Raw genomic sequence first — 26,097 nt, 5'->3', positions numbered from 1 at the left:
GGTATAGATTGTTGCACATAAGCTGCATAGTGGGGGTAAACATCAAGCCTCAGATCACAGGACCCATGCTGATGTGGGATGCTTCAGCCACTGAAGCAATAAACCCATGAAGGCTGTGCAAATACGTGAATGTACAAATGGATCTCAAAGCTGTGATTTTCATATTTCAGCAATCACTGCCGTAGGAGTGCATGACTGACAGCACAAAGGACTTAGATTTACTGTAGAGAGATGTAAATTGATAAGCCAGTAGACAGCCATCATTCTTCCTTTATTCTTTCTCTGTATCCCATGTCTTTCTCTGCTGGCATAATCAAAGCTGACACAGTGCATTCTATACCAAGTTATATTTTTCATAATTATAAGATAGTACATGAGATCTGAAGTTGTTATTCAGGAAATGGCACAAAGCTCACTGAAATACAGGTTTTCAGATTGATCCTCTGATAATATTGTTTTTCACATAGATTCTGGATACTCAGACTCTACATCTATGTCTTTAAGCTGTCTGGGTGCTTTAAGAAGGGATAAGTACAGTAGAAAAAAAAAATGAGGGAGCTTTTCCTTTTGTGCAGAGGAAAAAATATACAAAGCATGAGATTCTGGCTTTCTTTCTCCTTACCAGCAGCTGAATCGGAAGCATTTTGCCACACTATTTCTAAAAAAGTTTGTAGGGAGCTGTCTTGGGGGGTAGAGTTACAAGAATTCAGGAAACAAAAAGAGAGAGATCTCCCATAAAGACCTAGATGAGTGATCAGCCTTCCCCTTAGCTGACTGACTGGTGTGGCACACCTCTCGTGTCTTGAGGTTGAAGGATCCTTTTCCACTGATTCATCTCATTAGGCTCAGCTGCCTCTGACTTGAATGGCAATGTTTTTAGAACTAAAAAGAACAGACTATGAGATATAATGGAGTTTTTATAATACAGATGCATTTGGAAATCTCATTTTTCCTCAGGTCTTAAAAAGTGTGGTAAAATCTGAACTCTAATATTGCAGCCCTCTGACCTCAATGCATACACTGAAAATTCAGATCCCATCTGGATCCAGTGAATGTGTGACTTGAAAGAAGGCAAATGAATGAAGCCTTATATGCTCTGGAGCTCCAGTAGAGAAGTGCTGCAGATCACCTGGGAAAATCCCAGTGCTGTGAGTAATTTTCCATATACTTTCATTTTAAAATTATCTGGTATTTTGACTGAATTTATAAAAATAGCAAAGAGAAAGAAAAATGATATTTGTATTTTTTACTTAAGATGTTGAAACTAGTAGGAAAAGTGGGATTATCTCACTTGATAAAGTCAAGAGTGTTACTTTTCATCGAAAAACTGTTGTCTCTTTCAATGTCAGACTTTTTTTGCACTTCCAGAAATAAACTGAGAAGGCTATACCTATACTTCATGGATATTTATGTTCAGGCCTTGTCTGCTCACTGGGCTCCAGACTCACAATATCTTGAGTCTTGCTTTGCCTCACTGACCTGCATGCCCAATGACCATAAGGCAGAAAGCAAGGTCTTTCTGTCCCTTTCGTCTTACATCCAGTAGCTCCTCTGCTTAAGTATAACTAACAGGTAGTTTCAAACAGACAGAATTTATTTTTAGTTTTTCTTTAAGCTATTATCTCTGGTGCCAGAATTGGGAGACTTTTTATGTTAAATTGCTTCTGTAGTTGATGGAGATGGAAAGATGCTTCTGATGGGAGATGTAGATCTTAGGTGCCCTTTGGAAACACCTGGTTCTTGATGGAGATGGTACCTGATTTCAGCATCTCAATTTTAAATGCTTCCACTTAAGCAGGATGGACCTAGTGCTCTTCATGCTGGTCATACACTCCTGTAAAAAGGTAGTTTCTTCTCTTAGGGTAACTCAGGGAATTACAAAAGAAGGAAAAAAGTCAAAATATTTTTGGCTGTTACTAGTGAACAAGGCAGATTATTCTAACTACTAATAACTTAAGTGAGAGTGTTTGAAACACTCTTTAAGATGAACCTTGGGTTACTCCCATCAGTCTGACTACTGTTAAAACTTTTTGCTTGCATGTATTGATTGATGCATTATTGCTCATGTCAGTGAAGGACTTTTCACCAGAAACCATCTTTTGGGGCGGTTATAAGGAGTACATTGGAAAAGAATTGGAATTTCTCTGTGGGTTGTGCGGTAGATACATAGCTCTGTAAGAGCTGCCCAATTGGACACTGCCAAATGATTTTACATAGGTCACTGAAAAACTCTTTGGAATAGCTATGCCGAATTGCTACAAGCACAGATTAGTTTCAAACACAGAAAGAAAAATGCAAAATCTTATTACAAGTTTCCTAGGCTATCCAGTTCACAGGGCATCCATGCCAAAAATGTTTTTACTGGACTATTTTCTTAACAGGGTCATTATGTGTCCTTCAACCTAATTCTTAAAGAAAGGGTTTACTTCTCACTTTTTCATGTCTGTGTCTCTGGCAGGAGTAGGCCTTTGGGAGCATCTTAGGAGTGAAAGTGTAAGAAACCAGAATGTGTACTGCATGTTTGTTGCTGCATATTCCTTCAGAATTTGCTTTTAAAATGCATATTGGTTACAAAATAAACCCGAATGAGCCATTATACTCTGGTGTGTAATTATGTATTTAGGACACATACTACACACAGCTTTAAAAGAAATCTGTATGGAAACAAATTGCATTACATTTGCAAATAGCTGAAGGTAGTTGAACAGCAACACCTCAAGCCTTTCAAAATACTGAAGTAATTTACACCATTTTCTGAAGTAATTATCTCCCAAGTGTCAGATTCCAGTTTCAATGCCTTTGCTGCAGAGGAGCTGCAGACATCTCAATATAGCATAAAAGACCTGGGCTTGGCTGTCTAACAGCCTTGATATAGATTTAGTGCTTCTGCTGCTGGACCATGGCAGAGCAGGACTGGTGGCCTTTGGGAGGGAGTGCTACTTGGGCCTAACACCCCACGCTGAGAGTGGAGACATGTGCCAAGGAAAGAGGCACCCACAGGGGCAAGGGTGAAACTCAATGTCCTGTCTCTCCAAAGATTAGTGAGGAGCAGAGATTTAAGTCTTGGTTGAACAGTTCCATGATTTAGTGGAGTGATGGATTTACTTTTGTGGCCAGCCCAGAAGATGGAGAACCCTCTGGCTTCTTATTTCAGGGTTTTGAACTGCCACTAGAGCAAGACAGTGCCTCTCCCCAGCTTTGACAGTGTTGTACCACTTATTTTTCCTCTTTAACTGGTACTTGGCAAAGCACCTGCCTCTCAGGGGGCCAATCCTTGGAAATAGCCACGTGTAACAGAAATGGCAGCAGGCACCCGTAAGGAAGCTGTGTGCCTGCCTGGGTTGATGATATGGAACAACATCAAGCGTGCTTCCCTGCCTTGAGACAGCGGTTCCCACATTAAATCTACAAAATGCCTTTCTGTGCACAGTGCAGTTGGAAATGTTAAGAGTCACGCTTATTAGCACTGGCACATATAAAGCAGAGCTGCAGTAAATGAGTTAAGTGTCCTGAGGATTTGAGGACTGGGGTGTTGTTTTTCCTTTTCTGGAGCTGAGCACTCGAGAGACTTTCATTAAACCTGGGACTTGGCAGATCCTCATGCTGATTCTGCCACTTATTTGTTGTTGGGCCTCAGGCTAGTCACTTAACCTCTTGCCGCCCTAATTTCCCCATCTGGAAAATTATATTTACTTACCTCTCCTGGGGATTGCACGGGGCTTAATGAATGCCTGTAAGGGATTTGAAGATCCTCAGATCTGAGATGATACAGGACTGCAAAAGATTCTCTGCATGTGCAAGGAGGAGGGGATGTGTGCCCAGGCGGGAGAGCCTGCCTGTGCTCCTGGCCTGGAACCAAGTCTGAAAATCTAATCAGCAGGGGAGGATCGTACTCTCTGTTTTAGATTAACTCCTCTTCCTTGTGGCCTTTTCAGATTTGCTGGTAGAAAAAGAAGGCAAGTGACTGAATGGGGAGGAGGGCAGCTGAGGTTAACTGCTTTCTCCTGTTGGTCCCCTGGATCTTTTTGTCAGTGCAATAACAGCTGGATCTCCCAGGAAGGTAACGATCTTCCTGGATACTCCATCTTGCTGCAGGCTGTTAGAGAAGCCAGGCAGCCCCATTGCTGCCCATTTCTTTAGCAGGAAAAAATGAACCTCTGACCAAGAAAAAAAGTTCCTCCATATAATTAAGCAGCATTAGAATGAGGCCTGTGCCTTTGCTGATGAACTTCAGTGAAAGCAGATGGTCACAATGGTATTAAAAACTAAAGACTTCAGTCAAGCTTTTAATTGAAAACAATTGGACCCTGCTGGATGGTAATTACCTTGGCTGCTTGCAAATAATATCACAGCACTGCTACCTATGAAGAAAGAATGGAGACTGAGTTAATAAGAACTGCTTAATCTGCATATAATAAACAAGGAGCATCCAAAACTATTTTCTCTGGTAGCTTCTCTCCTGCAAGAGGCTTTCAAGTGGTTAGCAGTGTGAAAAAGAACACAGAGTGGCAGAAATTGAAACATGTGAAACGTTTGCTGGGTTTATAAAATAACTTGAAGGGCCCATCTTCCCTCACCTCCCTCCTTTTTTTAACAGCTGAAATTCCAGATGCATCTGAGAAAAACAGCAAAAATACAATAAAGTGGAAAAGCTCTAGATTGTCCAGCACTCCTTCTCTTCTGAATGGCAGCAGGACTTAATTTTGTTTTATCTTCTTTCTTCTTCCCTCGCCTGATCGACTGGAAGGCTGGGGCCTTCTAAACACCCAGGCTGTTTTTCACCATGTTCTTAATTGGATTTTAATGATCATTAACTTAATATGCCTCAATGTGTAACAAAGCAAATGTAGTATGTGGCATATTCTGCCTGACAATTTTCTCATTCCTCTGCCTAGTGCTGGGATCAGATGAGGGTTAGAGGGCTAGACCACCTAAAAGGGTCCTAAGTCCTGGTGTGCTATGTGTTTGTTGACACAACATGACATTAATACTGCTTTACGGTGTCTTCCCTGCTGTGGAGAAGGACCTGTATTGCTGTGGATATGTGGGTGGAAAAACCAGTCCTAATGTCATATCTTTTAAACACAGGACCTAGATGTGTATAGAATGAACCAAATCTTGTCACTTTCCATGTAAACACTATTTTTCATGTGGCAGTTCTCTTGGACATCGCTTTTTGTTCCCTTTGGAACAGGCAAGATGCCTTGCTGCCCCAGTAGACCTCAGAAAGCAGCAGCTACTGCAATTCTGCAAAATTAATGAGTAGCTGTGAACTGCTAGTAAAAATGATGCAATGATTTTCCATAACATATCATTTTAGAAGCAGTTACTTGAACTGCTCTTTCTTTTCCTATCCAAATATTTGTCTTTTCAAGGCACCAGCCAAGAGTTTGTCTTGTCTTGTCTTGTCTGGTAGTATAATGAAATGAACTTTTTCAGTGTGTTTCATCTGGATTTGATGATTTTATGCCTGGAGTTCAACTTTCAATCACTTAATGCACCATGATTAACACAGAGAGTGAGGTCCTGAACATGTCAAAGTCAGTAGAAGTTTTCACATTGTTTTTGGTAGGATTTTGCTTATTTTTATGTAATCAAAATATGCTTAAAGTTTTATTGCTGTAATGCCCCTGAAACTGGTTGCTGACACAGTCACATGACGTAAGTGTATTTCATAGAATCATTAAAACTGATGGTTTTAGTTCCTGTACTGCCATCTAAGTTGAGGTGTTCTCATTTGTGCTTAGGACTTAACCTTGGCGTATCCTCTGCTGCTGGGCTCCCGGAGAACAGGTCTGAGGTTGATGGGGGCTGGTGTCCTTCTCTGTCTCCTGGCTCTTTTGTTCAAGCTGGTGGCAGGGTCTGAGCAGAATTTTGCTCACAGTCTTTCCAGCCCCTCATTTATCAAAGAACTTGTGGCAAATTTGAAACTAGGAAAGGCCACCTTTCAAAAGTGTCTTATGCTAGTGGCTGTGGTGATTTTTGTCAATTTTATAACACCTACTTTTAACTCTACAGAGCTTGACTTTTAACTCTACAGAGTACAATCTTATTGTAATTACTGCTTGCAGCTTTAAGGGAGCTGGTGTGGAGCACACCATTTTAAAGGTATAAGCTCTATTGATCTAAAGTATTCTGAGTGATAAACAGCTGCTCAGGTTGATTAAAGCTGAAGGGAAGCTGAAGCATTTAATCAATCTCCAAAGCTGCTCCAAGTATATTACAAAGCAGTTGTGATTATTGCTATTGTATGACAAGTTATATCATAATAAAGAAAGAGGCATCATTTTTCTTGGAAGCATTTAGAAGTCTTGTGGTGCTTCTTCTCAGCCTGCCTCATGCTGTCACCTCTGAAGCTTGGCTAAGTGACAGAGCATGCCAGCTCAAGCAGACTAATCTTGAAGGGAAAATACAAGAGCAGGGCTTTTCAGCTCCCCAGAGTCTTTTCTTTCCTGTGTCTATCTGTGGCTGACAGCAAGTGCTTGGGGAAGAAAAAGAAGGCAAATGTACAGTAATTCTGGCCACATTGTAACCAGCTCTGACCCTTGCATCCTGCATAGCTTGGGATGTTCTAGGCTGTGGGATATATTTGTGCCTATCCAAAAGTCCTGAAGGCACCTTTCTTCTATTACTTTTTTTAATCACTTATCGAACCTTTCTTTGGACAGCCTTGGGCTTCACACCATCCCATGGTGGTGCATCACACAGTGCTCTCACGTGGTTTTGTAAAATAGTACTTTGTTGTTGTTTTTCAACTTTCAGCCTGATGTTTTCTTTTAGCGCCTCCTTACTCTTGTGTTAAGAAAAGCAATGGATAATAGTTATCTGTTAACCTTTTCTATTTCATAAACACAGAGATGTCTGCCTTATCCTGCTCTGTTGTCTCCTTCTTTTCCAAGGCTTATTTAGTCTCCCTTTTTCAGAAGGTAACCCATTCCTCTGACCATCCCTTTCACATCTGCATCTGCAGCCTTTCTCATTTTGCTGCACGCTCCTCAAAAAAGTGTAATCAGAATTTAATATAGTACTTTAAGATGTGGGCTTTTCTAAGTTTATTGTTTCTTCCTTTTTCAGGTGTTCAGTGATCTGTACTTATTGCATAAAACATACATAAGTCATGCCATAATGAAGACATGGATATAAGAGTTCTGAAAACTAAGGTGTTGCATGAAATAATCTTAGGTTTAAAATTCATCTTATGTTGCATTTAAAATGTAAAAACAGATAGTCTATGAACAGAGTAGGATGTCTCCCCGTAGAAAATATAATACCAAAACAAATTAATAGGTAAGTTTATTAAACAAAGATTAATAAATAAATAGACAAATTAGTAAATAAGTTTAATAAACTTTTCTCTTTCTGTAATTGCAACAAAGAAATTATAGTACTTTAGCCTGGAGAGGATAGCATTTACAAAGGCTAACTTTTGTGGAGGGTGTCTTATGTCTTTAGTCCTTCTCCACTGAAAATAGGTGAATTGTATTCTCTCAAAGCCAGAAAGTCCATGCTGTCTGAAGGGACCTCCAAAGGTATCCTGTTGGGAGCTTTTGCTTTTGCTGAATGCGCCCCATGCAGGCAAGTCAGACCCCTTTGGCTTAGCAGGCAGACACAAGATGTCCCTTCTTTTGTTTCTCTGCCATGATATCTCTTTTGAAACTTTGAAACATTTGAAGCCTCTCATGACCTTCATGTGAAACCCTATGCATGGCCCAAGTGTGCTGGAGGCTGAGCCTGGTGCAGTTATCGTTGTTGCACAAAACTTCTATTGCAACAACTGTTAAACCTTCTTGATAGTGGTTTCACATGAGAGTCACAAGTCTTCTGGGAAACTTCTTCTGGGTTTTACTTCATAATGGTATGACAGTCTTGTGAGTCTTTTGAATGTAGGTTTTTGAGTGAGAGTTTAGACCAGTAAATAAAATTTTAATTGGTAAATCTTGAGGTCCTCCATGCATGGAATGCTTGCCCTGCGAGAGGAGGTGGTGGGTCCTGGGCCTGTTCAGCTGGGGGAAGAGAAAGATAAGGGTAAGCCTAAGAGCAGCTCAAGTCCTTGGCTTAGCTTGGCTAGGGTTAGTTTCAGTGTGCTGAATGGGTTGGACAGCTGAAACTACAGACCTAGCTGTCAGAGGTTTCCCATAGGAAAATGGGCCATACTACTGGCAATAGCCTTCCTCTCCTTAGGATGCAATTTGGGGAGCATTTCCCTTGCACTCCTGTGTTAATTTAGTGGTGCCAGCAAAGGTCTGGTGCAGATACATGGCAAATCATCTGGGGAACCAGTTCAGGTTAAAAGTAATCCTTTTTTTTGTTCATTTGTTTTAACCAGTTTTAAAATTGATTCCTCCCACAGCTCTATGAAAATTCGTCTTGGTGCCACTGAGGCACAGTGCAGCAGTAGGAACAGCCATCAGGGAGTGCTTCACCTGGTACTGGGTTTCAAAGAGGCATTTTTCAGACTGTGGCTTTACAGTCAGTTTTTAAGAGCCCCCTGGAAATATCTCCCAATCCCATGGCTCCATGGATTACCAGCTGAAGATGACCATTTGTGAAACTGGACTTCAAGCTAAGTCCGTGGCAAAAATAGACTGCAAAAATGATGACTCACAACTAAACACTGCTGCACAATACTACACTTATGCTGTTCTGCCATTTTTTGGGTTGTAACCTAACCATCTGTTAATTGGCCCCATCACACATTGCTATGGGGTGCTGAGATTCATTGTAGGCCTCTGGGATGATCAGTGTCTCCCGAGCCATTCAGGATGGGTACTCGCATCTTTTCAGGTCCTGCTGCTGTTTACATCAAGTGCACTAAGTCTGGCTATCCCAGCTGCCATCCTTGTCTGACTGCCTCAGCCTTGTTGCTATTTTATGACCAGAGATTGTGTCTGAGCAGAAGGATGTGAGTGCACCACCTGCCTTCAAGAAAATCAGTTAGTGCCAAGGAGGACAGGATTTTTAGGCATTGTGACTGTCGGTTAACCTCACCTGGAAACAGTGTGATGCTTTGCGTGGGGTGGGATTGATCCTGCACCCCAGCACTCAACCTTGGCATTGCTTTCACAGGGATCAGAATAATTCCTGGCCAAGCTAAGACCCACTTCTGTTCATGTTCCTTTCTAAAACTTTCTAAAACTAATCTCTCTTTTCTCCACTGGCACATATTTTCACATTTGTGCTAGTGAAAGCGCTGGATTGTTCCAGGGGATTGCATGGAAAATATCTGTGAGCTTTGGCCACCTCTCCGAAATAGTACAGTCAATCTGGTGTTTGCTTTGGCGTGTTGCTGTGAAAGATTGTAGAGTGCTTGTGTTTATACGTGTACAGGGAAAGAAGGCTCCTGCTCATTGTGCCTTTGTGAGGCTGCCAGACTCTCTGGCCCCATCTATTCTACTGTAAGTGGAAAGAGTCTCGCGAGCGCTCGCCACGTGTTTGGACCAGGCTCTGCTAGGTACTATGCTTGGAAGCTGTTCTGTCAGCTTGAAAAATATCTTTCTTCCTGAATAGTGTTTACTCCCTGTTGTTACAAGTAACATGTAAGATTGCTTGTCAGTGAAGAAATTTTTCCTTCTTCCCTTTGTTTCTTCTGTGTACTGGGAAACTTTGCATACAGTGCATTTTGGTGGCCCTCCTGTACCAGGCAGCCAGCTGCCATTTGAGAACAAGAGAGGATTTTCCATACAGAAGCATGAGAAGTAATGTGTGAGAATTGGTGGTACGATGCAGCCCTGGTTGAAAGATTTGGACATTGCCCTTAACAAAGGATTTATTTTCCTCCTGCAGCCCACTGCCTTCTGAAGTAAAAGAAGACAGAGATTTTCAGGTGGAAGGCTTTTCTGTCCAAAGTGGGATTTCTCTACTCTGTGTAGAGAGATATTGTCCAGCTGAAAAGGTCCTACAACACTCTTTGAGAAGATGAAGGATGATTCCAGCAACCCCTTTATTAATTTAATTAATAACCCCTGTCTACAAGAAAGCTTGTTGTAAATTTAATGGTATCTGTGAGCTCCTGATGAAAAGTCATGGGCTGCAGGACCTGCACTTGACTAGTAATTATATAGTGCTTTGATATTGAATGTGGAGTCTGAATAGCAGTTTGTAGAATTTGGGTCTCCTTCCCTTTTTTCAAGTGACAATAAACATTTATCTCAGATTTCCTTTTCTGGTAGGAATAGCTGGAAAACAAATATGCATTGATGGGAATTGCCAGGTACCTGGACCCAACCATCTATCCTTGAGTCCTGTCTGTAGCAGCACTGAGTATTTGGAGGAAGATGCAAATACTGCTGGAATGGATAATTGCAACTAAACCACAAACAAACTTGCCCACTGCTTCCTGGAGAGCTCTGTCTCAGCTTTTGTTTCAGGCAGCAGCTCTGTTAATTTCAGCAGGGGAGGTACAGTAGCTGATGCTTAACAATTATTATTTTTGTTTTCTTTCAACTGCCAAGCTTTGCTGGCCAGTTTTGCTTTACAAAATCTGTAAGTAGGGAAGATAGGTGTTTTCTTTTGTACAATAGACATGAAGGAATGAAAGGATTCAAGACTGTAAAACCTTCTTGAATAATTTAGGCTGTGTTTCCAGCAAATACTCACTCTGTGACATACACACTGATACTGGGCACAGACATTTTCGTATCAGCAACAGAGCCAAACCCCCATGAGCCAAAAGTAAATACACTTTTATTCAGTGTCAGCCATCAATCTGTTTCCAGCTTTCAGGACATACTCTTGTCAATTAGGGGCTTCTGCTTGAGAAACTTGGCCTGTTATCTTGCAGTGAAAATAGATAGGACCAGGCACATTATCTGCACAAAGCTCCCCTGTGACACTCTGTGCAGCCCAGCCAGCCCTGTTCCTCCTACTGCTGTGCTGCACGTTGCTTTTGTGAATAAACAGTGCTGCACATGCTCAGACCAATATACACAGATGCTTGGCTTTTCACTAAAGCAGCTGAACTACCTGAGGCAGGAATGGCAAGAGCCTTCTCAAGAAAACCAGTCAGTGAACTTCTCTGTGTCTTGGCCTGATGTTTTTGAGGGATATTCTTGATATTATGAAGATTGAAGAAAGCCTAGAAATTTGCAGCTGACTGGTACCCTACGTCAGATTCTCTTAGTCCTGCCAGTAATGCAGTGTGAGACCTTTATGCAAGGATTTTCCCTGTTGCAACCTTTTAGCTTTTTGGTTGGGGGGTTTTGCCTAATATTTGGAAATACTGAGAGCAAACTCTAAGCAGGCTTGCTTCATCAAGAAAGCACCTTACAAAAGCTCTGCCTAGTACAAATGAATCAATTCTCCAGCTCAAGGGCTGTTTCATACTCTGTGCCTCAAAGCGTTGACCACCCTAGCATCAACAACCAGCAGGGTGAGGAATGACCAGCAGGCCCCTGGATTTCACCAGTGCCAGGATTAAACGTTTGTTCCCACTTGTCTAACCACCGTGTCTGAGGGTTCAAAACACTGCTGTGCCTGCTTGCACTCCCGCTGCCAGGGCATGGGCACATGCTTCTGTAAAACCTGTCAGAGGTAAGCTGCTGCTGAGAGCTATGCAGGGCCAAGTGCAGCCCTGTGCATTCGAGAAGATAAATGAATCCAGAGGAAGAGGCTTTTGCTGTGCTGCTGCTATTTCAATGTGAACGTGAGACCCTGAAATGCTCTGTTCTACTTCAGTAGCTCTAAGAGGAGCTTTTCTCCAGAGGTCTCCGGTACCCAGACTAATTGAAATAACTCCAAAGGGCTCTTCTAAATATAATTCCTCCCCCATGTTTTCACTGTCTTTTTTTTTTTTGCCCTCCTGTCTACACCCTCTCTTGAACAAAAAGCTTTAAAATTCTTTTTTTGGAAAGGATTCAAATGTAATTCAGATGAAATTAATGTGAAGTCAAGGTTGATTGCTCATCTCCCTGAAATCACCAGCAGTGGCTGGGTGCTGGCGAGTGTGAGACAGGAGTTCAAACATAGCTGGGAAACGTGTGAGCGAGTGAAACAAAGGGTGGGCTGGAGGCTGGGGATCACTGCTCCCCCTTCCCCCGTGTGACTTTCTCAGCTCATGCTGAACCCTTTGATCACTGTCCAGCACGGGGTTATGTGGCAGCCTGGGCTGGGGCCAGGGATGTATACATGGGTGGAGGTTGCTGTAATCTTCGTATGCCCTTGATCCACCCTGTACCCTTATTTCCACAAACACTGTCACATATCACAGTGGGGTGCCATCACTGCCGGTGCTCCTTCAGCTGAAACATGGGACTGTCCCTGCCAAGTACAGCTCCTTTTTCCAGAAATCTCTCTGATAGCAACACTTTGAAAAGTGTGCCTGTATTTTGTAACCATTACTTTATTTTTGCCAAGCACATTTGTATTTGACACTGAAATATAACACCGTGAGTACAATAGTGCTATTCAGCACACAGAGTTCTTGTCTTTCAGAAGTGGCTGTTCTGGGAGAGCTGCACAGGCAAGCATGGCTGGCTTGGGAAGGTGCTGCTCATGAAAAGAGCACTGCCAGAATCTTACCTCTGGAAGCACATTCTCCAGACCACCTGCTTTAGGGCAGTATTTTAGCTCCATATCCCTCTAATAAGGATTTTAGTGCTGCGCTTAGCGACTATTAAGAACTCTTGAGTCCAAGATAACTTCTTACAGATGTGCTACCATTATCATTCATACTTAAATGTTGACATAGTACTCTGCAAAATGAGCTGAAACTCTTGAAGAAAAAGGCTAATTGTCTCTGAGGTAAAGTGGATGAGAATCAGTGGAGAGGAAAGCTGTCATCCCGTGTGCTTTTCAGTTGCATTTGTTTGTGGCCATTCACCATCAGAAAGTGGGAAGAGGGACCTGCTTTCTCCTGTCTGCCACTACCACTGTGTCTTCAGATAAGTTGCCTTCAGCACAGTGGCACAAGTAGTCTTTTGGTGTTTGAAGACTGCCAGCAACATGGCAGATCTTATAAAAACCTCTGTTTTCTATTAAATCCTACAACAAAACTGATATGGCTTCCACTCTTCTGTATTATTTCCTCTCTATTTATTTTGGGATCATCAGAAGATCCTGGAGGAATCATCACTCCCTATCAAAATCTCTTTGGCTAACTCCTACAGTGCAGTCATGTTAAATGACACCAGGTTTTCCCAGGCGGTAGATCCACTCCTAGCAGGTTGCACAAAGGATGTTGCAACCCTGCGATTATTTTTCTAGTGCAAATGCTGAAACTGGCTGAAGAAGATTTAGAAATCTACCCCATCTCTCTTCAGCTTCCCCTTCCCTGCAAATTACTTCTAAGGTCAATGAAATGCAGTATTGTCCAGAGAGAGGAAAAGCAGTGTCATAGAATCTCCTCATTTCTCCCTGTTTCAACACAACAGGGCCAAAACAATATGCAGGCAAGTACCTGGAGCATGAGACTGAAACTACCATGAGCCTGCCAGTGGCACAGCTCAGAGCCATCAAGAGGGGCCAAGATGTGTTGAGGCAATTGCCCAGGGCTTGGGCATGGATAGCAGTCCGTGCTGTACGATGGGGATGCAGAAAAGCAGGTGTGACCTGGTGCTGTGGCTGCTGCCTGGGGACCCATGGGACTTCTGCCCTTCCTGTCCACTGCTGACAGGGAAGCTGTAGCCAGGTGAGCTCAGCCCCTGCTCTGGGACAGTAGTGCTTGCTGCTCTGCTATAAAAGAGCACTACACCTGTTACTCTGGTGTAGTTACAGAGGTAGACAAATATAGACTATTTGATGCTCAATAATCAATCTCTTTGTATCAGGTAGAAGAGAAGCTGAAGGAGCCTGAGGTGCCTTTATGTCTATTTACTTATTACTGTATCCACACTGGGAACTGTGGTGCTGCATTAGGACAGAGGAAAAATGCCCAGGGCTGCTCCCTGAAGAGCACCCTGGAACTTGATGTCATGCCCCAGATTGCTCTGCAGCATCCATCAGCCCCAAAGACATGGATGAGGATATGACCCTTATCCTGGGCCTGAACAGCAAGTCAGCCCTTGCTACGGTGAGCAAGGACTGAGGGAAAAATGCATCTGGTTTAGGAAAGCTACCTGCCTCTAAATTATTTTGAATGTTCACATTTTTTATGCAGCATTTTAGAACATTTCAGCTGCTTCCATTTGGAATTCAATTCCTCTCCCTTTTAATCAATAGCAGGCCTTAACAAAACAATATCTCACAGGAGACAGAAGCACACGGTGCTGAACAAAGCAAAAGGGCCACTGGCTTACAGCAACAATTGCTGCTACACAATGGGTTTTCAAAGCTCAGTATATATTTTGTCCCTAGCGGGAAAACTATAACAAGACTGAATTAGTGGCTAGGCTTGCCAAAGGGAGAAATTAAAGTGTGATGACTTGTCTGACACTTTAAAGTACCTTTATTTATTTTGGGGGAGAGGACAGCATGGGGAAATACGATGCCTATTAGGGAAAACTATTTTCTGTTCCTTTCCAAAGTGTACAGCAGATCTGCATGCCTAAGGGTTTAATCCAGGTCAGGGATCAGGAATACCTTCTGGTGGCTCCTGAGAGGAGCTGACAACTGTGGGGATGCTGTCTGCAGAATTGGGGAGGCACAGGTGTGGATGTAGGAGTGTGGCTTTCAAGGGCAGGATGGTCTGGGAGTCCCTTGTCCCTGCCAGGGGAGGCTTGGGGTTGGTTTGCAGGTGGCTGTTTGGTGAGGGAGAGACAAGAGGGAGATACTGTGTGAGAGCAAAGCAAATTCCCTTCCCTGTATGTGGCTGGTCACCCCTGAGCTTGCAAACTTAGCTTCTCATCTGTGGATCGTGACAGCTCCTTGCTCTGGCCCTAATGGGTTTCAAGAGCTCCCAGTGAGCTGTAATCACCTTGGTTCAGGGCTCAGCTTGCACCTTTACAAGCACCTTCACCCCTTGCTGTTAACCTGTGGTCTCCTCTATTCAGCAGCTAAGCTTGTAAATTCATGTAACCAAATAGCTGTGCTGTTAACTGCCGGCATGAAAGTGAGCAACACATCCATCTTCCAGTGCCCAGCCAGCAGCCTAACGACACTGCTCACCGTGCTTGTGGGTAGCCTTTCAGACATAACTTACTCTGGCACTGCAAAAACAATTGTTTTGGTGCTCACACAGGCCACACGGCTCATCTGGGCAGAGGAGGGAGGTTGTGCAGGCAGAAGGCTTGCCACAGAATGTCCCTGTGCACCAGTGCCCGGTGCCATCGTCATCACATTCCATGGTCTGATGGCTGGCTAGAGAGAACTTCATCCTGCTGGTAAATTGTGCCTCACACCCAGAGCAGCAGCCTGCTTGCAGTGGTTTTATTTTGGGTTGTGATTGATGTTTGACGAGTCTTTTTTAAAAGGCATGCGTCAGTTTTGCTGTCTGTAACCTGACTGTAATTTTCTAAAGTAAAGTGCCACCAGGAGGACAGGTGCTAATGAAACACTAAATGGTGCTGAGGTTTTCTGGCTTCTCTAGTTCTTGCTGAAGTCCGTGGCTTGAGTCCTCTAGTCTTGAAATTGATCTTGTCATGAAGATTGTCTGAATACAGACCTGGTTTCTTATGACCGAGGTATGCGATTGTTCCATGTGTGTGTATATGTGTGCGTGTAGATGTATCAGACCGCTTCCAAGTTGTCTTCATGACCTAATTTCAGCGAGGCAGAGAGATGCAGTGTTCACGGACAGTAAATCCTTTAAGCTCTGAAGAAATCATCAGTGCAAGCTCTTTCTCCTGCTTCTGCTGTGGAGGAGGCTGGGCTGCAAGTTCACCCTTTGCTAGAGACCCCAAAAAGGAGATCAGCTGGGGGCACCGCTGAAGAAAACAAGGCTTGGCTGCATCCACTGCTGCTTGTGTTACTACTTGTTATTGATGGAGAAAAAGTGCAGCTTTCTGTCTGCAAGTAACTTAGACCTGCCATTGGCAGAGATCTGATATGTTACCTTCCTCGCCCCAAAGCAATCACAAGCAATCAAAGTCGGGAGCACACGAGCTGACAGGGGTTGAATGGTCATTGCTTTTCTTTATTTGCTGGCTGCTTACCTGGTGCAACAGGCGCTGCAAGAGAATTTCTTAATTAACCAGGCTCTGTCCTGGGCGGCACATGTGCACTGCCAATGGGCATTATAAAAGCATAGTTATTGCACTTTGGCTTGGGAAAAGCCCTGGTGCAGTCGTATTGTTAAGGAAACAGTCTTGGAGGAAGGGAGAAAAGGAGACTGGTCTCCATTCTAAAGGCTGTTTGTTGTCTTAAACATCGCTGGATCTAACCTCGGGGGAGGTGTAGGGTTAATTTGAGCTGCCTTTGAAAACAAATTTGAGAGTGCACAGCAAGATCTCAGGGAAACAATGTTTATAATCTGTATCCTGCTTCAAATTGTATCGGCACCGCACTTCTGCCCCACTGCCAAAATAGCTGCAGCCACCAGGATGCAGCTGGCGTCCTGAGCATGAGCCCTTGCGCTCAGCCATCGCTCGGTAGCTTTTATACAGTTACGAAGAGAGAGCTTTTCCTGGCTACTGAGCATCACCTACTCTTTGCTTTTGCAGCAGCAGCAGCAGGAAACTTCTCATACGTGGAGGCTGATCCAATGTTCTTAATCATGCACAGGTCCTGCTGATTTTAGCAGGAGAATTGTTTCACGGTGCGTAGTAGAAACGTGTTCCTTAAGAAGTGGACCGTCTTCTGTCCTCTCTGAAGGAGGGTGGGGAATGCATTGCCCTGCCAGCTGTCTGCCTGTGCGTCATCAGAAGCGTGGGCTATGATACGCAGTCCTTAAATTTAAACAACAATATTAGGGATTTTGTCAAGCTAGGTAATATTTAATCCAGAGTGTTTGTCGATTAGCTTTGCCATCCATTAAATCCAGGGTGCTTTCAGCTTTTAATTCACTCTGCCTAAATTAGTGCACTCCTTTCCTTCGTGCTTTTGAAAATGAATAGCTGCTTCTCCCTCCAATCTGGACTATGGAATATTTGAAAAGTGGCAGTACATTAATTTCTGCCCCAGTGGAACTTTGCAGGAGAAACAGCTCTTTAGGTTGTTCTGTGGCCACAACACATTTGAGAGAGTTGGTGTCAGAGCTTTTTGAAATTATTTAAAGTATTAAGTAACGCAAACTAACAGAAAAAAGGGAAAATAATTGGGGAAGGGAGGAATTCCTCTGCTGTCTCTCTGCTGTTGCAGGTTTTACTCTGACAGGCCAGCTTTGCATTCCCCAAGGTAGAGACTTTTATCCTGTCTTTGTGACTGTTTTACTTCCCTTTTCTCCTGGGGGAGGGGGAAATGAATAATTTCTGCCTTCCTCCCAATTCTTCACCTTTATCAGGAAAGAGGAGATGAACAATGCCAGGACCCTGCTCATTTGTTACTCTTTTCCCTTTTCTTTCTCATCACCAAAAGACAGAAGAGGGAGATGACAGCAGGCACTCAATATCCACTCATCATATCAATCAATCTCTTTAACTGCTTTTGTTATTCAGTGGCATGATGGTCTTTGGCTTGTTATTTACTGGCTGTTTAATTTAAATGTATCCCCAGCAGGAAGCCAAAAGATCCAGTCGTAGAGCTGTTTCGCAGGATTTGTCTAACCATGCTCTAAATTATTTAACGTGGCTCTGAACTGTTTGGAGATTTTTTTTTTTTTCCTTTTAAGCACTATGATTTGATTCAAAACATCTGTAAAAAATCACTAACGTCCTTCCATCTGGGCAACAGCTCAGCTCTGTCTTGAACCTGGGTAGGGTCAAGTTTGTGAGCTGTTTCAAAAGCCTAAAATTCCTGACATGGTGAAATTCTTTTCCTACTTGTTTGTTGACAGAAGACAGGAAGGCAAGGCAAGGCAAGGCAAAGCAAGATCAAGATGCTGTACCACTGGGCCAGAAGTGAGTAGAACATCTTGTTACGGAAATAGCCATGAAAATGCTCCTCCCTGCATTAGAAAAGCAGCTATTTAAAGCAGGATCAATTGCCAGTCCTCTTTTCCGCTGTTGTCATTTGTATGTGGCATGTGCAAATAATATTTCCTCATGAAAGAAAACTTCCAACAATGACAGCACTGCTCTGGTGTATCCTCTCCCAAAGGGGAGAAATCAGCTCAGCCCTAGAAATGGTATCTCCCTCTGAAAAGAAACCCCAGGATCTGGGTTTTGTTTTTCCTCTAAGACTTTAGGCAAGTGAATTTTGACCCACAAATGACATCAAGGTGGTGCAATTTCTAAGACATGTTTGGGCACTGGAGTTATAGAGGACAGTTCTCCTGTTAAAGTAAAAATACACGGAGAAAATGAACAAACCTATGTGACTTAGAACAAAGCCCACTTTCCCCGAAGATGTGCATAATAAGACTGGCAATACATGCCTTTGAAAGAGATTGCTTTATCTTTAATGACGCCAGTCAGCAAAAATCCTTTTATCCTTGGCTAATCACAGTGGGGTGATATCTTTCAAAAAACTGGAATTATTGAACATAGATTTTCCAGGGAGGTGAAACCATGCTTGTCTTAAGCACCCTCAAACTTTTCTCAAGCTGAGATTCACATCTGTAACCCTGCTCTACAGCTCAAGCCTGCTGCTGTTTGTTATTGTTTGCATTACTTCAGGGCCCACTTACGGATTGTACAAAATGTTCTTTTTAAAAAAATAAATATTGAAGTGTCCATACAGCATTTGAGTGAAGCACACTCCTTTTGTAAGGTGCTGCCATCTGATCATTGCAGAAGTACAGAAAAGAAATCTTGGGGGCATGCAGGGTGCTGAGGCTTGGGGAATAAATGTTTTTACAGTAGTAGGGGCTAGGAGTCATCCTCATTTCCATGTAAGACCCTGTAGCAAGTGAAGGGAGAGCATGAGACCTTTGAGGAGCATTCATGTGTCCTATGTAAGCAAACTTAAAGAACTCACTTTAAGTTCCCTGGGCACAGGGATTGGAAGAGATTTAGACCTCCTGATCCTGGATTTTAGAAGTAAGGATCTCATTCTAGCACATCCTAGCTGAGAAAGAATTGTTGAACAAGCCTGTTGCTGAGTCGTGAAGGCTGTGAAGATGCATCAGAGTTGATGGAGATGCCAGAGATACAGATCATCCTCTTCTCTCTCCTATATTTATCTCCTTTCCTCCAAACTCCTTGTTTTATTTTTATTGGGATTTCTTTGGATGAACCCTATTAAACGCATCACTAGCACTGAAATTTGCCGATGCCAATAAACCCATCTGTTTTATTAACTAACCACAGTCTCTGGAGTGTTTCTCACTGGCTGAGACACGAGCAGCCCTTTCTGCTGTCTCCAGCGTTGTGTGTCAGCCCAGGGAACAATGGGAGGGGACCCAGGAGGTCGCTGGCAGGAAGCGCTGCTTCCCCTGGATAATTAACCAGCTGGGAGACTGAGGAATGAAGATAGCACATAAGACACACACAGTACAAACTGCTGAAACAATAAACAAACAAACCAATGACCATCACTTCCTTTTCTTATATTGTTAAGGCTGCTTCCTTAGCTCAGGTTGCCCCAAACCCACCCCTCAAAAAGCAGCCTTTTAGGCTCATGAATTCTTAACCTCTTCACTTCCAGTTCTTGCTGAAGGCATAAATCAGTTTTTGCCAAGATGATTGCCAGCACAGGGTCTACGGCTCCTCCTTGGGGGTTGCTGGGTAAACTGGAGATTCCTGTTTCTCAAAGGCACTTCTACCAAAAATTCAGTGAAGAGAGACTTAGCTTGGCCATAAGGCTGCATGGTAACCAGGGCTGCTCCTCATGTAGGCACTGGTTTCCAGATGAGCAGGTGACACAGTCTAGCTCTGAAGAGGTTAATTTCCAGAGAAGCTGGCCTCAGAGCCAAGACCTGAATGAAATCTGGATCAGGGCTTTGTGTCTCAAACCCAGCTTTCATATCAAGCCATCCTTCGATGTGCCATTGTTTCACCACCTCTGTTAGAGGGGGGTCAGCTGCACAGCCAGTGCTTGCTATCATATACACCGGTGAGCATCCAATTGCACACTTCCACTGAGATCCTCTCTTCTGACTCCAACTCTACATATTTGCATGGTGTTCTTTCCCATCCAAACCATTCTTTGCAGAAGTTGCTGTTTTTTCTGACCTGCTAACACCAGAATTATGAAAGCAGAAATTGGGCAGTGGCAATGCCAATCCCCGCCTCCCTCCAGCTAATTTTTCCAGATGTCTCACTGATGAGCAGTTAGACATTGTCTTTGTTTTTGTGCACAGAGCGTGATGTGTGTATTTATCCCATGGAGGCAACTGCTAGTGGCACCCAAGAGCTGAGGTGACTATGTAGCCCACATCCATAACATACTGATACCAATCGGTGGGTCTCATTTCATCATGTCCTCAGCAAAACACTGCCAGGGAGAAGGTGCAGCCAAGGATTGTTGGGGAGAATTAGGCTGCTCCTTCTGGAACTGGGAAATTTGATTCTCAAAAGACATGCTGATGTTTCTCCCCATCAGCTTGCAGACTCAGAGCAAGGTGGGAGCAGTGGTACTCAGGACTGGGGCCTGTGGCCTGTCCCTGGACTGGCCCCCTGCTGGCAGCACTGGCAAAGGCTGTCCTGGGGCAGGTCCTGCCTGCTACTGAGTGCTCCCAGCTGGCAACTTATTTGTTATTACTTTAAATACCCACTGTTTGTGTTAGGCACAGCAAGAAACCTAGTAAACTGAAAAGGTGACATTTAAAAAATGAAGTCTCTTAAGTAGATGTTTAATCTTTCTAATGAGGAAGTAATCTGCTAAATAACATGTTTAACAGTTATGCAGTAAGTCCATATCATACAATCATTGAACTATACACTCAGAGAACCATAAAAGCTCAGAATGTTTTGGGTCGGAAAGGACCTTAAAGATCATCCAGTTCCACACCCTTTGCCATGGGCAGGGTCTCCTTCCACCAGACCAGGTTGCTCCAAGCCCCATCCAACCTGGCCTTGAACATTTCCAGGGATGGGGCATCCACAGCTCTGGGCAAGCTGTCCCAGTGTCTCACCACCCTCATAGTGAAGAATTTCTTCCTGATATCTAATCTAACTCTGCCCTCTTTCAGTTTAAAGCCATTCCCCCTTGTCCTATCACTACACACCCTTGTAAAAAGTCACTCTCCAGCTCTCTTGTAGCCCCCCTGAGGTACTGGAAGGCTGCTGTAAGGTCACCTTGAAGCCTTCTCTTCTCCAGGCTGAAAAATTCCAGCTCTCTCAGCCTGTTTTCATAGGAGAGGTGCTCCAGCCTTTTGATCATCTTCATGGCTTCTGGGCTTGCTCCTGCAGGTTACATCGTTCTTATGTTGAGGGCCCCAGAGCTGGACACAGAACTTCAGGTGGCATCTTACAAGGGCAGAGCAGAGGGTCAGTATCCTCTCTATTGCCCTGCTGACCATGCAGATACAGTTGGCTTTTGGGGGTGCAAGTGCTCTCTGCCAGGTCATGTTGAGCTTGTCAACAAACAGCTTCAAGTCCTTCTCCTCAGGGCTGCTCTCAACCAATTCCCTGCTCAGGCTCTACTTGTCCTTGGGATCACCCTGACCCAGGTGCAGGACCTTGGCCTTGTTGAACTTTATGTGATTTGCACAGGGCCATCTCTCAGACCTGCCAAGGTCTCTCTGGATGGCATCCCTTCCCTCCAATGTGTTGACCACACCACCCATATCAAATCATAGCTGGTGAAGCATGGTTTAACAATTGGTAATTTATTAATCCATGAAGACTTTCCTGCTTAATCTAAATTACACTTACATCCCACAGATTAAGGTGCAGTGCTGGAAGTTTTGCCAGTAAAATAATTTCTTTAAGTGCTGTGGCACCTGAGGCTCTGGGGTGGCTGGGAGAATGGGGGTGACTGTGCATCAGGGTGCTGCTTACAAACCCCTCAAGCTGGGTTGAGGCCTCCCTTCTCCCCTGCTCTTCCCAACAGAGGAGCTGTGGCTGCTGTTTCCCTACCTGCTGCCTCCTCAGAAGTCCTCCCTGGTGGCTTTGTACCCTCACTGGGCATAGTTACAACATCTGCTGCTGCCAGCTCTAGCATACCCTCATATAGACAAAATGTGGCATACAGTGAAAGTCTTCAATGCTTCCTGTGTCTCTAGCTGAATGATTGAGGACAGATGTGGGACACCACATAGACAAATAATGAAAACCAGTTATAGAGATTAGACAGAGTGGTAGGAAACCTGCCACCACTGTGGAATATCACAGAAATGAAAAAGATCCACTTTCTGCCATAGATACTGCTGGAAGCTCTTCAGCTCTGCTCAGAGCTGGAGCTCCAGCAATGCTCTGCATGCTGTTGGCCATGGCAGGCCACCCCAGATCAGGTCCTCTGCTGCCACACAGGACCTGGGAGCCTGGAGAAATAGTGGGTGGTGTGGAAAGGACAAGGTACTGTGGATCCTGCTGCTCTACTGTGACTGATGTCTGCTGTGTGCTCATGACATGCTTTGTTGAGGGGGGTAGAGGGAGTATTGGGGGAACAGCTCTCCCTCTCCCTGTTGGGGAGATCAGCCTTCCTCTCACAGAGAAATGCCTCTCCTTGGCAGGTTTCTGTCCTTCATGCCTGGTGTATATTGGCACGTTTAAGGACTCAGTGTTTTTGAAGCATTTCTTTTCTACTGCCAAAATCCCTCTGTATCACAGTGTGTGTCTCCAGCAGTGTGGAGTCAAGTGGAGAAGTGACAGATTTGCACATTGAAACTTCATTGGAAAGGAAGAAATGTGGAACAAACTCTTCCTGAGCACAAGTCCTTCAATTTCAGAGGGCTTCCAGCAGCCAAAGTCACTCGTATGGTGCCATTCTCCTGACTTCTGCAAAATGATGCTATGTTCAACCAACTGCAGAAGCAAGAGGTGGAAGAGTGGTGCTGTGGGAACAGCTTTGAAAGGAGCTGGGAAAGGGACAGGTGTGCTGCTACATCAGGGAGGTGTTGTAAAAAGCCCAGTTCCTGTTTTCATGTAATGAATCAATGCTTCCACCTAAATCTCTTTGCTAATTGATTCATTACTGTATGTCATGCTAACAGCAGGCTTCTGCTATATCCCCCTTTTCACAGTGTTATACAAAAACCCCGGGTTTTACAGTTAAATAACAGTATAACAGTTTACAGTTCAAATTAAATAGCTTTCTTCTTGTGGAGAAGATAGGATGTGTGCTATTTAGGACTTTACATAAGGTATGGATGGATGGATCATCCAGAAGGCTATGGAAACTCAATTTTAGGCAACAGCAGTCCTCTTTTTTCCCCCTTTGTAAATGCTCAGTGATTCTGTGCAGTGAAGTTGCTCTGAGAGCCTGAAGGAACAGCACAATTAGACATGGAAACTAGCTCCTTGTTCTCAAAGGATGAAAACACAATCCCTAGCTGGCTTTGGCACTAAACATAATATAAAACTGCCTTTACCAAGAGCCCCCAGATTCTCAAAACCTTCTGTCTGATGTACTTGAGAGACTCCTAAAAGTATCAAAACTTTACTTACAGTCACTGAATTGGAAAGGCAGGTGTCTTCCTTCCTTCCTTCCTTCCTTCCTTCCTTCCTGCCTTCCTGCCTTCCTGCTTTCCTGCCTCTGTGTAGTCCTTGTCAGTTTCCTTAACATTCTGAGTCCATGTGAGACAGCAAATGTCACTTGGGGAATCGCTGGGTTAAGGGGAGCATGCATGTTTTGCTTCTGGATTTCCCATCCCTTGCACTTACTGAAGAGTGGAAAAGGCACCCAACTTCAGATGTTGAAACACACAATAACACACACTAGGCCAGTGGAGAGCTTGGCTTTCATACCAGCTCTGGCTGTAAGCCTAATAGGATGGCTGAACAGAGGGGGAGAATGAAAATTGGAAAATACAGCTGGGAGATGTAACTTGCTTCCTTTATAGTTTTGGGCAATGGGACTATCCTGAACACTCCACCTTTGTCTGGTGCTGAGTGAAAGAGAAAAAGGGAGTGCTCATATCTCTCTTCTAAAGAGACCAGACCTCTAGCTGGGCAGGCTGCAGGGCACTAGTCCTATTAGAAAGTGCTTGGGAGTATCATACAGTCCAAGCCACTTGAAAGTAAATGTCAACTCATGTGTGGCATGCTGGAATATTTTGACACAGGTTGGAAGAACATCATAACATACTTCTTGATTTATCCACTCTGTTTAAGGTCAGTCTGGCCTTTTAACTACATGTTCACAGAGGGAGAAACTCATTCATAAGTAGAGAAACTACATTGTCCTAAACTGCAATAAGTCTGATAGAGTTGGGTTAAACTTAGGTCCCCAAAAATCTTGTTCTAACTCGTGGGACTGTCCTTATTCAGAAGAGAATAACCTCCTTTTGTGGAACTCCTAGCATGAAGAAGATATTGCCCATAAAATGCTCCCAAACTAAATTTTACAAGTTGTAAGACCTTGGACACTGGCATCTTGTGTTTGGTGGAGCCAGGCAAAAAAATAAAGGACCTGGTTTTGTGGCCACTGCACATGTGTGAAGGAACCTTCATGACCAGTATTCACATCCTACATTGCATTGTATGTAGGCCACTAGTAATAATGAGTATAATCTCAGAAAACAAAACAGCAGCTAAACAGCAGTGGAAAAGATGTGCCACAGTTGCATTGGTAGTGGTTGGAGGCAGTGGCATCTCCCAACTCTTCCCTGTGTCTGCACCAGCATGATGCCTGGGATGCACAAGAGATTTTGAAGCTCTTTGGCTTTCCCTTTCTTCCCCCAGGGCAGGGCTTGCAGCGCTGGCTGGGCAGCAGGTGTTGCTCTTTGCAGGGGCTGAGTAACTGTTACATAATTGAATGGGATTGGCCTGGAGGAGGATGGGGCTGTTTTCCTATCCTGTGCTCCAGTGATGGTGAGGACTGAGATCATCGTGCTCATACCAGGCCTGGGACATGTGGGGGTTAGTGCTCCTGAGAAAAGTGGTTCTGTCCTGCTGCTCCTGGCTTCTTCCTAAGCAGTGACAGGGAGGTCTGCTGCAGACTTCTTAGGTAGCTCTGACACCAACCTAAGGACTATGTGTGTTCAGAGGAATATATAGGCACACGTAGAATTTGCCAGAGCTAGTGTGTCTGCAGACTGCGATGCAGAAGAGTTGTCACAGCTGTGAGAGCTGGCAGATGATTTCAGCTGCTTCCTGCAGTGAGTGTGACCACAGCAGGGTGGTGGGCAGCAGAGAGAGGAGACAGAAGTGGAAGATAAGCACTGCAACTTTCTTGTATTCTCCCCTGTGAAGACACAGCTTGATTCAACTAATGGCAGTAATTAGAGATAATACTTTGCTGAGAGTTCCATATTTCCTTTATAATTAACCCTGGGGAGCTTATATGTATTTTTACCTACAGCAGCTATTTGAGAATTTGTTGAATTTTTCTTTATGTTTTCTTTTTTGCCTTCCTGCCCTGCGTGCCCCACCTCCCTCTCTGCTCCAATTCCATGGTAAAATTTGGCTTTCTCCACTCATAGGTAAATGGAACATCTCTGATGGAAATTGACACCTCTTATATCTGTGACCTGATAAAGAGGAAGTGTGTTTTGGGCTCATGGCCTAGAGTGGCACCTATAAAGTCACTATTAATAGCTGCTGTTCAAAAGGCCTAGGCCAAAGGTGGCACAGACATGTTAAGGGACTTACCATGGTAAAATTTGGCTTTCTCCACTCATAGGTAAATGGAACATCTCTGATGGAAATTGACACCTCTTATATCTGTGACCTGATAAAGAGGAAGTGTGTTTTGGGCTCATGGCCTAGAGTGGCACCTATAAAGTCACTATTAATAGCTGCTGTTCAAAAGGCATAGGCCAAAGGTGGCACAGACATGTTAATGGACTTGCTGATACCAGCTGCTGGAATTAGAAACACTTTAGAACCTTGCTGTAGTCTGAGAAGAAAGTTTTTATAGTTCCTGTTTTCCTGGTAGGGAGATTAGCTAGGATACCTAAAGCAGAATTTAGGTTTAAATTTGGGTGTTTATGCAAATTAATTGTTTGCTCAGATTACCAGTTCCTTACCTGAACAAGAATTAATACACCCAGAGCTGAAATTGGGATCCAGTCAGGGCCCTGCTTTTCTTTTGCTATCTGTCTCTGACCCCAACTAGCTCACCCCATCTGTGTCCAGTGAGAAG

General features: G+C 43.9%; 1 long non-coding RNA gene across 1 annotated transcript; it reads left to right on the top strand.

The window, feature by feature from the left end:
• The first annotated feature begins 535 nt into the window (after window positions 1-535).
• On the top strand, window positions 536-18,647 carry LOC108449587. The gene is made up of 2 exons (XR_001865805.1): window positions 536-1,148; window positions 8,351-18,647. It is a non-coding gene; the product is annotated as an uncharacterized LOC108449587 (long non-coding RNA).
• Window positions 18,648-26,097: the final 7,450 nt, after the last annotated feature.

The sequence above is a fragment of the Corvus brachyrhynchos genome, unplaced genomic scaffold (assembly GCF_000691975.1).
Source record: "Corvus brachyrhynchos isolate BGI_N302 unplaced genomic scaffold, ASM69197v1 scaffold70, whole genome shotgun sequence".
Taxonomy (NCBI): domain Eukaryota; kingdom Metazoa; phylum Chordata; class Aves; order Passeriformes; family Corvidae; genus Corvus; species Corvus brachyrhynchos.
The sequence above is the reverse complement of the archived record's forward strand: the minus strand, read 5'-3'. Positions and strand labels throughout refer to the sequence as shown.